This window comes from Balaenoptera acutorostrata, chromosome 17 (assembly GCF_949987535.1).
Source record: "Balaenoptera acutorostrata chromosome 17, mBalAcu1.1, whole genome shotgun sequence".
Lineage (NCBI taxonomy): Eukaryota > Metazoa > Chordata > Mammalia > Artiodactyla > Balaenopteridae > Balaenoptera > Balaenoptera acutorostrata.
In genome coordinates, this window is record NC_080080.1 from 48,948,249 (window position 1) to 48,961,799 (window position 13,551).

The following is a 13,551-nucleotide window of genomic DNA, read 5'->3' on the forward strand; positions in this document are numbered from 1 at the left end:
TGGTGGTCAAGTCATTAGGACTCCATGCTTCCACTGCAGGGGGCATGGGTTCAATCCCTGGTTGGGGAACTAAGATCCTGCAAGCTGCACAGTGCAGCCAAAAAAAGAAAAAAGAAAAAAGAAAAGTACAATTCTTGAAATAAAATATATACTGGATGGGCACGACATTAGATAGGAAATAAATAGAAGACAAAATCACTAAACTTTAATATAGATCAATGCAATTATCGAAACTGAAAAAGAGAAAGAGAGATACTGAAAAGAAAAATACACAGAGCCTCAGAGATCTGTGGGACAATAGAAAATGGTCTAACATAGTGTAATTGAATTTTCAGAAGGAGAGAAGAGAGAAAATGGGCCAAAAAATATTTGAAGAAATAATGGCCACATATTCCCCAAGTTTGAAGAAAAACATAAATTTATGTATACCAGAGGTTCAGTGAACCCCTATGGGACAAATAAAAAGAAAACAATGTCCAGGTCAAACTGCTGAGAACCAAAGATATTTTCATGGGTTATAGTACTCTAGTTTGATCTTTTATCTTTTCAGTACTTTAAAGATACTTCTCCATTGACTTATCACTTATATTGTTTCTGATAAGAAATATGCTGCCATCTTTATCTTTGTTACACTGTACATAACATTTTTTCTCTGGATCCTATTAAGATTTTCTCTTTATCACTGACTTTGAGAAATTTGATTATCATACACCTTGGTACAGATTTTTCATGTTTTTGAACTGGGGTTTTTTTGAGCTTCTTGAATCTGTGGATTTATACTTTTCATAAAATTTGGGAAAATTTTTGGCCATTAATTTTTCAAAATGTTTTCTGTCCCCACTTCTGGCCTCTCCTTCAGGAACTCCAGCTACACATATTATAGGGCACTTGAAGTTATCTCATAGCTCACTGATGCTCTCTTAATATTTACTTAATTCTCTTTCCTTTGTGTTCTTTATTTTTGTTTCTAATGTTCTGCATTCAAGTTTATTACTCTTTTCTTATGCAATGTCTAACTAGCTATTAATTCTACCCAGTTTATTTTTTACTTCATACATTGTAGTTTTGATCTCTAGAAATTCAATTTGGGTTTTTTTTATAGCTTTCATGTCTCAACTTAACTTTTTGAACAAATGGAATATTGTTATAATAAATGCTTTAATGTCGTTGTTTGTTAATCCTAATATCTATACCAATTCCAGGTTGGTTTTGATTGATTGAGTTATCTACTCATTATGGCTGATACAACTGACCCTTGAACAACATGGGTTTGAATGCACAGGTTCAGATTTCTTTCACTAAATACATACTATAATGCTACATGATCCAAGTTTGGTTGAGTTCATGGATACAAAACCCCAGATACTGAGGGCTGACTATAAAGTTATATGTGACTTAACGGAGGTTTGGCTTCCCTAACCCCCACATTGCCCAAGGATCAACTGTATTTTCCTGCTTCCTTATTTGACTGGTAACTTTTAATTAGATGCCTGACATTGTAAAATTTACCTTGTTAGATCCCAGGTATTTTTGTACACCTGTATATATTGAGCCCTTTTCTGGGACACAAGCTGTAAACTGTTGGAAACAATTTGATCCTTTCACATCTTGCTTTTAAGATTTGTTAGGCAAGACTGAAGCTCAAACTGGGGCTAAGTATTCCTCATTACAAAGGCCCCTCTGTATAGTCTACACAATGTCCCATGAATCATGAGGCTTTTCATTCTGGCTTGTGTGAGCACGGAGCACTGAACTCTAATACTTTCAGGCAGTTCTTTCCCCAGACTCAAGGAGCTTCCTAAGACATATGTACAGATTAGTACTCATTTGACTACTCAATAAAGAGCATCTGAAGATCTTTAGAGTTCTCTTTTTTGCACATCTCTCCTTTATAGCACTCTGTCTTGTGAATTCTAGCCTCTCTGATATCCCTGAACTCATTTTTGGATCTTTAACCCAGGGATTCTGTCATGCTTCTGACTGGGTTCCTCCTTCCTGTACCATGCCTTAAACACTCTCTCAAAGCAAAAAATAAAAACTTGGGTAATCATAGGAAACATCTCATTTTTTTCCATCTCTCATAGATCACTGTCTTTCATTTCCTTTTGTCCAAAGCTTTAAAATTTATTGTTCCTTATAATTTGCCTGTTTTTGGTTTCTTTAGATAAGATGGTAAATCTAGTCCTTATTATTCCATTTGGCTGAAAGCATAAGTGCTCTGTTATATGTAAAGAAAATTAAAATTTTATATGCAAAATAATAGAGTACAAGTTAAAAATGGAAAATTACCAAATATAATTTATTAAGATTAATTTTAGAAGAACCAGTGAATTAATTTGAGAAGCAAGTTAAAGAAAATATTGTAATACAGACAGTCAGTTTGGAGACCTACCAACTTTGATAGAAACATTTGTTAAAAACCTGGCCTCTCTCCACCCTAGTATTGTATCTCAGTATATTTATATATGGACACAGAAGGTATCAAAATCCTGAAAAGCCACTGCAAGAAAACACTTAAAAGAGCAAAGTAAGATGGCCTAAATAAAGTCTGAGCCCAGGAGAAAATGCTTGTTATTCATGAAAATGCAAATATAGATTGGTAAGGATTGGTAAGAGTTTTAAACTCCAGGATAACCTATAGCCCCTCTCACATATCATGCAGTACACCTACATGCTATCTGATATTTAAAATGGCAAAATACTTATCCTAAGGTTCCAAACAGTGTGGCCCATAAAATCCATGTTCCATTTTACTTTTTGTACAACTAATATCTTCTTCTTTCTCTTCTTTCACAAAAGAAACAACATCCTCTTGATTTTATCTTCATCCTCCAGTTCAAGACATTGTCCATCAATTCTTCCCACCTCTTACACTTCAACTTGTCCCTTCTTCTAGATCTCTCCTCTTAGTTGCCAGGCATTTCAGTTCTTCACCAACTGTAAACAAATTTTCCACCAACCCTCTTCCTTTTCAAGCTCTAACCTCATCTCTCTCATTTCCTTTCACCACCAAATTTCTCTTCCATTTCCTTCTGAATTGAAACCTTTCTTTAACCTTCTTGTTTAAAAAATTCAAAAATCTCTTCACCATACCCATTCTTCTTGAAATCACTACTAGATTCAACATTTTGATGACCTAGCTCTTTCCTTCGTTTCTGAAACTTTATTTTCTTTGGAATTTCTCTACCAATACAGATCATCAGTGAGACTTAGTTTTCAGCTGTTATCTCATACCACAGTCTCCCTTTGGACAATATTAATCACTCCCAGCTAGTGATTCCCAGCACTGTATCTCTAGGATTGAGCTCAGATTTGAGCTCCAGATTTTATCCTACTCACATTGAATATTTCCTGGAATGTGTCATGCCTTTGTCCAAGCTATTTCTGACCTATTGCACCCTTCTATCTCCTCTATCTTCCTTTAAAAATAAGTATTAATTTCTCCAGACCCTACCTTCCATGTGAAGCACTTATGGGTCTATACACACAGCATGTAAACACAAAATCAGTTTCTTTTCCATTAGCCCCACCCACATTGGGCCTTCTCACTAATGGTATAAGTCATACAAGTTTTAATTGTTCAATCAAGAAGACTTACAGGACCCAAAATAACAATGCTTACAAGTCTACAGTTTATTGCAGGAAATGGATACAATACAGCTATAGCATTCAAGTAAGAATATGCATCATAATCAAAGGCTATCTCATAGCAGGGGTTCTGGAGAAGCCAAGTGCAAAATCCTATTGTCCTCCCTTTGTGAGGGCCATGGCAGGATGTACCTTCTCTCTTGAATCAGGAACGATCATGATGACACTGAACACTCTGGAACCAGAGACGCTAAAATGAAGTAATCACTAGGGTTTTGGGTTTTTGGTTTTTTGGTTTTTTGCTGGTCGTATAGGCATATTCTTTTTGTTTAATCTGCTCAAACAGCAGATTCTTCCAGGGGTCTCACCAAGTCCAGGCACAACTTATCCATCTTACCATTACCAATAAACAATGACACAAACCACCTGAAACTCTTCAGACTAATCATTACAGAACAATACTCTTACTGACTTGGGGTCAGTGCCATACACAGACAAGGAGAACAGCTCAGGCTAATTCTAAGCCTATTGGAATTAACCCTCACAGAACAACCTTTACTAAAATACTTATCAAAGTCTGATTTTTGGCATTTATCTGTCTTCAAAAATAGACTATAAGCTCCATGAAAGTAAGAACTACATTTTACTTGTCTTGAATTTAAATATCTAAATTAGTATCATGCATTAATTAAATGTATTCTCCTATCTTCCTTAAATATATCAAAGACCAAATTAACCAAAGGACCAAATCACTGACAGATAGGCAAGTAGAAATACAATGAAAAAATTTGTACGCACGCAGAGATTTCATTATACATAAAAGTTATAGTTTCAAATTTGCAAATTTGAATTTGCAGCAGCATTAAGTTCATCAGCTATTTGAAAAATCTAGCTAGAGGATATATTTTATTTTCAATAATAAAAAAACCCCACAAAAGTAAAAATAGAATAGAATAATAAAATAAAATAATAAAAGTAGAATAGAAAAATAAACCCATCATCAAGCTATTATAATGATCAACTCATGGCTACTCTTGGAAAATACATTTTTTAACTTGATCAACTAAGTTTTAAAAACAAAATTAAAACAACAAAAACATGAATTTATGTTAGTAGCTAAAATCAAATTTAAAATGTTTCACAACCATTGACTATGTTAAGGGCTTTGTGCTCTTTTCCATTCTTTGGAAATATATTGTCTGTATTCATCACAGCCAGTGGCATGCTTCTCTTAATAAAAACAACTCTTTCAAGGAATATTTCTGACTTGATTTAACTTACAGGCAATTGAAAAGCCAGGACTACTCACCTTGAAACTAAACACAGCTTCAGAACAAACTGACATAAGATATGCACTGCCTAAAGGACTTAATTTCACTATATCACCTAACTTATCACTAGCCTCCAACATAGTGCTACCCAAATTACAAAGAGAGTGGATGTTATATGTTCCTGAGTTATCACAAGCATCAGCTGAGGCTCCAGTTACAGGATATACTGCATCTCGTTGATACAGTACAAGGAGACTGGTGTACAATATCCCAAGTTCAGTCTCTGTGATAAGGATGGAGGTAGATGCATTCTCCTAGCTAATGCACAGGCTTCCAGCTATGTCAGGATTATATGTTGGTGCTGTGTAAGTGTTTTTTTGGGTGATGACTCTTGTATCCCCTGAGAGCTAACTCAGTTGACCCCCAGAGTTCACTGTAGCATTAACCTATTATAGGAATCAGAAGAATGTCATGAGCTGTCTCTCTGGAATAGTGACTAGCAGAGGGAGAATAAATCTATTGTGAGCCTATACTGTCACTTTAAGCAAAACAATGTGAGAGAGAGAAACCACAAGGAGCAGTTACCAACATATTACTGCTTCTTGATATATTTTATCATAAGAGTCTATCTCTGATCTCTTTTTCATTCATACAGCAATACAATTGGGAGCCTTATTAAAATCCAGACTCTAAGTTTGGTATTCAGCCTTCTTAATTTTTGTTTTGATCCCCTCTATTTGATCTGTTTAACTTTGCTTTGCAGATATATCAAGTGTTTCTTTGCTACACTATCGCAAAATTCAAGTCTTTGAAGTGTTGGCTTCATGTTATTTTTTGATATCCCACAAACTCTGATTTGGTTAGATTTTGCCTCTTTTTTATAGTAAGAAATACTCTAAAGAAATAATACATAGTTTCAATTCTCAACTCCCTTCTCTAGTAAGCAGATTTCTCATGAATTCATTATTATCTAAATTATCTCTGAGAAAAATTGTAAAAGGAAGGCCAACTTGCCCAGAGCAATTAGCATGAGAGGAGGGTGCTGTCACAGGCAATGTATTACTTGAAGCTCTTTAGCTATGACCCTGGTGATGTAAGAAACACAGAACTGAAGTCTTGTCAGGAAGGATGACTTCCAGTAAGAGGAAAAGGATACTAGTTTGGTATTCTAGCTGTTGGATTATTGTTATTAAACAATAAGTGACTGAAGAAGAATCAAAGAGACAATGTTGCAGTCCTGTCACACATGGATAAAATCTCTGGAGAATCATTTCTAACTTGCCATTGCTGTGGTAGGAGCTACCAACTGCATGCCCAATTAAGTCAGTGACCACTGTTATTCTGTGTAATAAGAATTACCTCAGTCTTAGCATCCCTAAAATGGGACTATTACTATCTATTTAGGTACAAATAGACAATAAATTTTCTTAAAGAAATTGCAGTTGTAGGTTGTGGCATAAAACGCAACTGCTTGTATATCAAATTCAGCCTGGGAAAAATTTACTGATCTAGGTCATTTCCCTTTAATCAGAGTTCCTGAGGACTAGTCCAACCAGATCATCTTTCACAAGGATTTTCTAGTGCCACAGTGATTTCCAGCTTTCTGCCAATAGAGTCACCCTCATTGTAACTAACAGTTTCCTTACCAGAGAGAGTTGCCAAAACCTTGAAATTCATTTTCAACAGGCAGTATACTGATAATTATCTCCTTCTTCCTCTCTAAGCCTGCTTCTCTTCTGCTATTTTCTATCTTAGTTAATGGCATCATTATCTACCTATTTGTCCAAGCTAGAAATGTCAAAATATTTTCAATTATTCACTTTTCCTCTTTCTCCACGTTTAGGAGGTTTCCACCATGTCATGGACACTCTACCTCTGATAGGTCTTTTATGTAGATTTCCTACTGCCTTAGTTTTGGCAATCCTCATGTCTCACCTTGACCATGGAAGTAAAATGGTTAAATGGTTTAAGAAATGGGTAAATTTGCCTTTGTTTTTTCCTCTTTCACACTGATGCATGGATTAATTTTCTAAAATTCCTTCCTATAAAATAGTCATTGATTTCCTACAGCCTATAAAATAAAGGCATTACTCAAGTAATATTTGTAGAGTATCTACTATATACTAGAATTAAGAGCTCACTGTAAAAAGGTAAGAAATATGGAAGAAAGATAAAATCCCTTGCCTTCGAGGAGCTCAAAATCTAGAAGGGAAAATAGCATATCAACATAATGTGGCAAGTGCTATGTTATTAGAGTAATATGCAATCGTCAGTGGTAGCATAAAATGCAAAAGAGTGAGCAATTCCACATGGAGGTATTGAAGAGGAGTGTATAGATTTGACTGTGTCTGGAAGTATATATAAGCTTTTTCCATGCAAACAAATGAGAGAAGGCTTTCTAGGCCAAGACAACAACATGTGCAAAGGTTCTAATACCTAGGTAAGCATTGCTTATTTAGGGAACTACAAGTATTTGGACATTGGAGAAGAGGGTATAACTTGTATTAGGTGATATACACAAAGGAGTCTAAAATTTGACCTGAAGGTTATGATAAGCCATTAAAGAGATTTAAACAGGATAATAACAAGGATCATGTTTGTGTTTTGGAAAAAAGCAGAAATGAAAGACAGAACAATTGGAACATTATTACAATAGGTAAGATATGATGAAGCCGTCAATTTAAACAATAGCAATGACGTTTATAGTGCTGGAGTTAGGACAGACAAAAGACGACTCCTTACCAAGAAATGAAAGGCCCTGCAAAATGCAGTCTTGATCTATCAGAGTTCCTGGCACATAGTAGATACTCAATACACTCAATATATAATTGTTGAATAAATAACTAAATAAAGTTACTTTCTGTATCTGTTATCTATTGCTTCATAAGAAATCATACCAAAACTTAGTAGCTTAAAACTACAAAGCTTATTACTTTCCACAATTTTGTTGGTTAGCTGGATGGTGCTTATGCTGATTTTTGCCTGAGTTCATACATATGACTGCATTCAGCCTGCTTGTCAACTGGAGATGGATTCCTCCAGAGACTCATATCTTCACATGGTCTCTCTCCTTTCATGGGATCTCTCTGCATGTGCAATGTGTGTGTGTGTGTGTGCGTGTGTGTGTGTGTGTCTTTGTCTCTCTCTGGGATATGAGACATGTGGTCTCTCTCTATGAATCTCCCTCCACATGGTCTCCCTCTCCATGGGATCTCTCTCCACATAGTCTCTCTTTCATTGGGATCTCTTTCCATGTTGCTACTCCTTCTCCATGAGATCTCTAATGGCTAATCTGGGCTTCTTCAGCCATGACAGTCTCAGGGCTCCAAGCAGGCAAGCCTTGTGCATGAGTGCTTGTCCAGCCTCTATATATCACATGGTCAAGCCCCAACACGAGAGGAGATTATACAAAATGAGTCTTCCAGGAGGCATGATTCCTTAGAAGCCATTATTACAGCAGCCACACATCTCTATACTGAGTGTGTACTACTTCCCTCACAAGAACACAATATTCTAATCTATTGTTTTTCTCCTAGGTTCCCAGACATGTAATGAACTTTTATACCTCCTTAACTTTACCTAGGCTTCTCCTCTTATATTTCATAGTGCTCCCATCTGCCTTGAAATATTCTCTGCCTCAGGTAGAAAGTACCTACTTTCAAAAGTCAGCTGCAACGGCTGAAAAGCCTGAAAATACAGGGGAGGAACAATCCTTTCCCTGAATCACTTTCTTCCTAAATTATAGTAGTAATCTCAATGTGCCAGAATTATCTATTGACATGTTTTTCTCTAGCCAGCATTTGAGCATCTCAAAGGTAGTCACTATGTCTCATTCATCTTTGTGTATCCAATAGTTATCATCAATTATCCTCATTCTTGATGCAGAGTTGCTTCTCAAACATTTACTGAGTGAATGACTCTGTTCCTAACTTATATGCATAGGGTTATGAATCATTTTGTAGAGTATGCACATCATTATGGAAAGAATAGCCTAAAAATAACTTAAATTATATACATTCAACAGATTTTACTCAGAAATAGAGACCTAAAAGATGTATTAGAACATTACATGCCTTCACATAAGCATGTAAAGAAGTGACAAATATTGTCTTAGTGGCTAGCACGAGATTTCTCTTTAGAGAAGGAAATCCCTTGATAAGTCAATGCAAGATATATCAGTTCCAGGAATGAGATCTGGCTACCTTATAAAAGATGGACCAGGGTCCCAAGAATACCATCAGTGTGGAGGGTAACCCCAGCATCCTTGGCAGAACCAGCAAAATGATCCCTCACTAGACTGGTTTCTATAGCGCTTACTTCTGAGATCTATATTTTGGGAAATAAAGAGGAGTTTCCCTTGAAAGAGGGAGATAATCCCTCAGATTTCACTTCTGAATCCACTTTGGAGACCCACCCTCTTAACCTCCAATAGGGTCCAATACCATGGGTCAATCTATGCATGTGGTACTGTCAATCAAATGTGGTTCAAAGAGCACTCTAAATTATAAACAATGTGACACAACTGTGAATTTCCAGAAACCCCAGTGAGTGACATAACAGCCTGCCCTATGGTCCTCCTAGGGGATGAAGTTCTTTTAACATCTGGAAATATGTACTAAAGGGCCTAACAATAATCCTAGCAGCTACTAGCAGCAACTTCAGGTAACAATTAGGCACTGGTTTACTTATCATGTTGAGGCAGAGGCAGTAACACTCATCAAATATTCTATTTGCTCCCAACACTTCCTAACCTCTTTGCATCTTGATGAAGACATATGACTACTTCTGGCCAAAAACATGAGTGGAGAAAAGCCTGTGCATGATTCTCCAGTCTCTCGCTCTTCCCCTGCCATGATGTCTGAGTGGAGAGCTCTAATCCAAATGGTGCTGCTACAGGACTGCAGAGCCTACATCAATCCAGATGCAGAGCCCACTGTCAACCACAATAATATGTTTCAGGAGCAAGAAATAAACTTTTGTATGTTAAACCACTGATATTTGGAGGTTGTTTATTACTGACAATGCAATTTAGCCTAGTCTGGCTAATACACATTATTCAAAATAGGGGTGGTTTTTTCTTCAGTTATCCTTAAATAATACTTCAACAGACATTTATTATCTACTATGTGCCAAGCACTCTACTGAATATTTAGGATATATCAGTTAACATTTTTAAAATGTTGTCCTTGTGGAGTTTATATTCTAATCAAGAAAATCACAATCACTATCAATAATCATGACCATTAAGTACAAAGAACGTTGACAAATAAAGGAGATACTGTCATAATATTATTAAGGACATTATTATTTATATGTGAGTTTTTCTTATTCACAGAATTAGAATATGCTTACTTTAGCTGAGTACATATTATATAATTGATTTACCTTTGGTTCAATATTTGCTTCAAATTATTTAAAATATGCAGCATTTTGAAAGGAGCACTAACAATTTTAACAATTTTCAAGAAAGGTGAATGAAGAAGCAAGCAGTCTACTGCTTAGCCAAAGGTCATTGTCATGCTAAATATAGTACAGGCTGTGCTCACTGAGAGAAGTCAGTCATCATCAGCTTCCAATCATTATTTGAAAGGCATGTAGAGGGCAAAGCCAGATTTCTTCTTCTCATTTGCTAAGATAAAACACTGATCCAAGTGTCTCAAATTCAAGTGCCTTTGGTTCCAGGAAAGTAGTAAAAGAGTAAAGTAAACCAGATTTTTTGTGTGTCAACTGCTAAAAATATAACTATTTTTTATTTAATTGAAATATCGTTTAACTATGTCTAATAATGCAAACATGTATTATAGCAGAGATTACATTTTAAATTGTACCTTAAATATACACATTGTCAGAATCAAGATGGCAGAGTAGGAGGACACAGAGTTCAAGTCTCCTCACAGCTAGGGCTCCTGCTAGATGCTGGTGGGGGACCTCGGACACCTAAGTTGATGGGAGGAATCCTCGCTCGATCAGGTAGGATGTGGGAGGGAAGGGGAAAGGCAAGGAAAAATGGAGGTGGGATGGGACCAGCACCCCTGAGGGAGGCTGGGGGAGGGGAGAGGTTCCCATGCTCGGAAGGGCTCACTCAAGATGAGGAGATCAGCAGGGATTGGAGGGGGATGTGGTGTCTCCCCTGCCCGCTTGGGCCCTGGAAATCCTGCTGGGATCCCAGGTCTTAATGCCCAGATCCCAAGGCCTCCTCCAGCCAGATGAGTCCCAGGCCTGAGCCTCCTCCCCCGACCAGGCCTCTTCTAGTTGCATGGGTCCCAGGCCTGAGCCCCCCCATGACCAACGCCTCTTCTGGCTGCATGGGTCCCAGGCCTAAGCCCCACCCCCACCAAAGCTTCCTCTGGCTGCATGGGCCCTGGCAGCCTGAGTGCCGTCCCTGACAGGGCCACCTCTGGCCACATGGGTCCAGGTGGGTTGAGTGCTGCCCCACTCCAAGGTCTCCTCTGACTGTACTGGCCCCTGTGAGTGAACCGATGGAGGTCTGCACCCCAGCACTGGTGCTCTGGACCAGCTCCAGGAACGGACACTGGTGAGAGGAACACACGCAGAAGTGGGGCTGACACAGTGGGTCCAGAGACTTCCCTAGAGGTCTTGGAGGCCTACTGGGGAGGTGGGAGTAGGATGTAGGTCACCATCAGGACAAGAACTTTGATAGAGGAGGTACCAGGGAATTTTTTTATTTTTTTATTTTTCATTTCTTATTTTTTAATTTTTTAATATTTTTATCTTTTATTTTTATTCTTACTTTTTTACTTAATTAAAATTCTTTATGTTGTTTATTTATTTGCTGTTCTGTTTTGTTTTGTTTTGTTGTTGTTGTTGTTTAATTGTTATTTTTCTAATATATTTTTTAGTTTTTATCCTTTGTTATTCTTATGCTCTTTTCTGTTTGTTGATTTTTTTTCTTTTCTTCTCTTCTTTTTTTTTTTTTTTTTTCTTTTGCCTCTCCGCTCAGCCTGCAGGCTCTTGGTTCTCAGGGCAGTGGTCAGGCCTAAGCACCTGTGTTGGGAGTACCAAGCCCAAGTGCTGGACTAACAGAGAACTTCAGGTCCCAGGGAATATTAATTGGTGTGAGGTCTCCCAGAAGTCCTCATCTCAGCACCAAGACCTGGCTCCACCCAACTGCCTGCAAACTCCAGGGCTGGATGCCTTAGGGCAAACAACCAGCAAGAAAGAAACACAGCCCCACCCATCAAAAAAAAAATGAAATGATAAAAAAAAAATTAGGTAGGAGCAAAAAAAAAACATACAAAACCAAATAAATGAAGAGGAAATAGGCAACCTACCTGAAAAAGAATTCAGAGGAATGATAGTAAAGATGATCCAAAAACTTGGAAATAGAATGGAGCAACAGATCAAGAAAATACAAAATATGTATAATAAGGGCCTAGAAGAACTAAAGAACAAACAGTGATGCACAACACAATAACTGAAATGAAAAATACTCTAGAAGGAATCAATAGCAGAATAACTGAGAGACAAGAACAATAAGTAAGCTGGAAGACAGAATAGTGGACATAACTGCTGAGGAGCAGAATAAAGAAAAAGACAGAAAAGAAATGAGGACAGTCTCAGAGACCTCTGGGACAACATTAAAGGCACCAGCATTCTCATTATAGGGGTCCCAAAAGAAGAAGAGAAAGAGAAAGGGTCTGAGGAAATATTTGAAGAGATTATAGTCAAAAACTTCCCTAACTTGGGAAAGGAAATACCTGCCCAAGTCCAGGAAATGCAGAGTCTCATACAGGATAAACCCAAGGAGAAACACACCAAGACACATATTAATCAAACTAACAATAATTAAAATCAAGAAAAAAACATTAAAAGCAGCAAGGAAAAAGCAAAAAATAATATACAAGGGAATCCCCATAAGGTTATCAGCTGCTTTTCAGCAGAAACACTGCAGGCCAGAAGGGAGTGACAGGATATATTTAAAGTGATGAGAGGGAAAAACCTAAAACCAAGATTACTCTAACCAGCAAGGATCTCATTTGGGTTTGACAGAGAAATCAAGAGCATTACAGACAGGCAAAGACTAAGAGAATTCAGAACCACAAAACCAGCTTTACAACAAATGCTAAAGGAAATTCTACAGGCAGGAAACACAAGAGAAGGAAAAAACCTAAAAAAAGAACCCAAAACAATAAAGAAAATGGTAATATGAACATATATATTGATAATTACCTTAAATGTAAATGGATTAAATGCTACAACCAAAAGACATACATTGGGTAAATGGAAACAAACAAACAAAAAAAGGCCTGTATATATCTGTCTACAAGAGACCCACTTCAGACCTAGGGACACATGCAGACTGAAAATGAGGGGATGGAAAAAGATATTCCATGCAATTGGAAATCAAAAGAAAGCTGGAGTAGCAATACTAATTTCAGAGAAACTACAATTTAAAATAAAGACTTGCAAGAGATAAAGAAGGACACTACCTAATGATTAAGGGATCAATCCAAGAAGAAAACATAACAATTGTAAATATTTTTTAACATCTTTATTGGAGTACAATTGCTTTACAATAGTGTGTTAGTTTCTGCTTTATAACAAACTGAATCAGCTATACATATACATATATATCCATATCTCCTCCCTCTTGCATCTCCCTCCCACCCTCCCTATCCCACCACTCTAGGTGGTCACAAAGCACCAAGCTGATCTCCTTGTGCTATGTGGC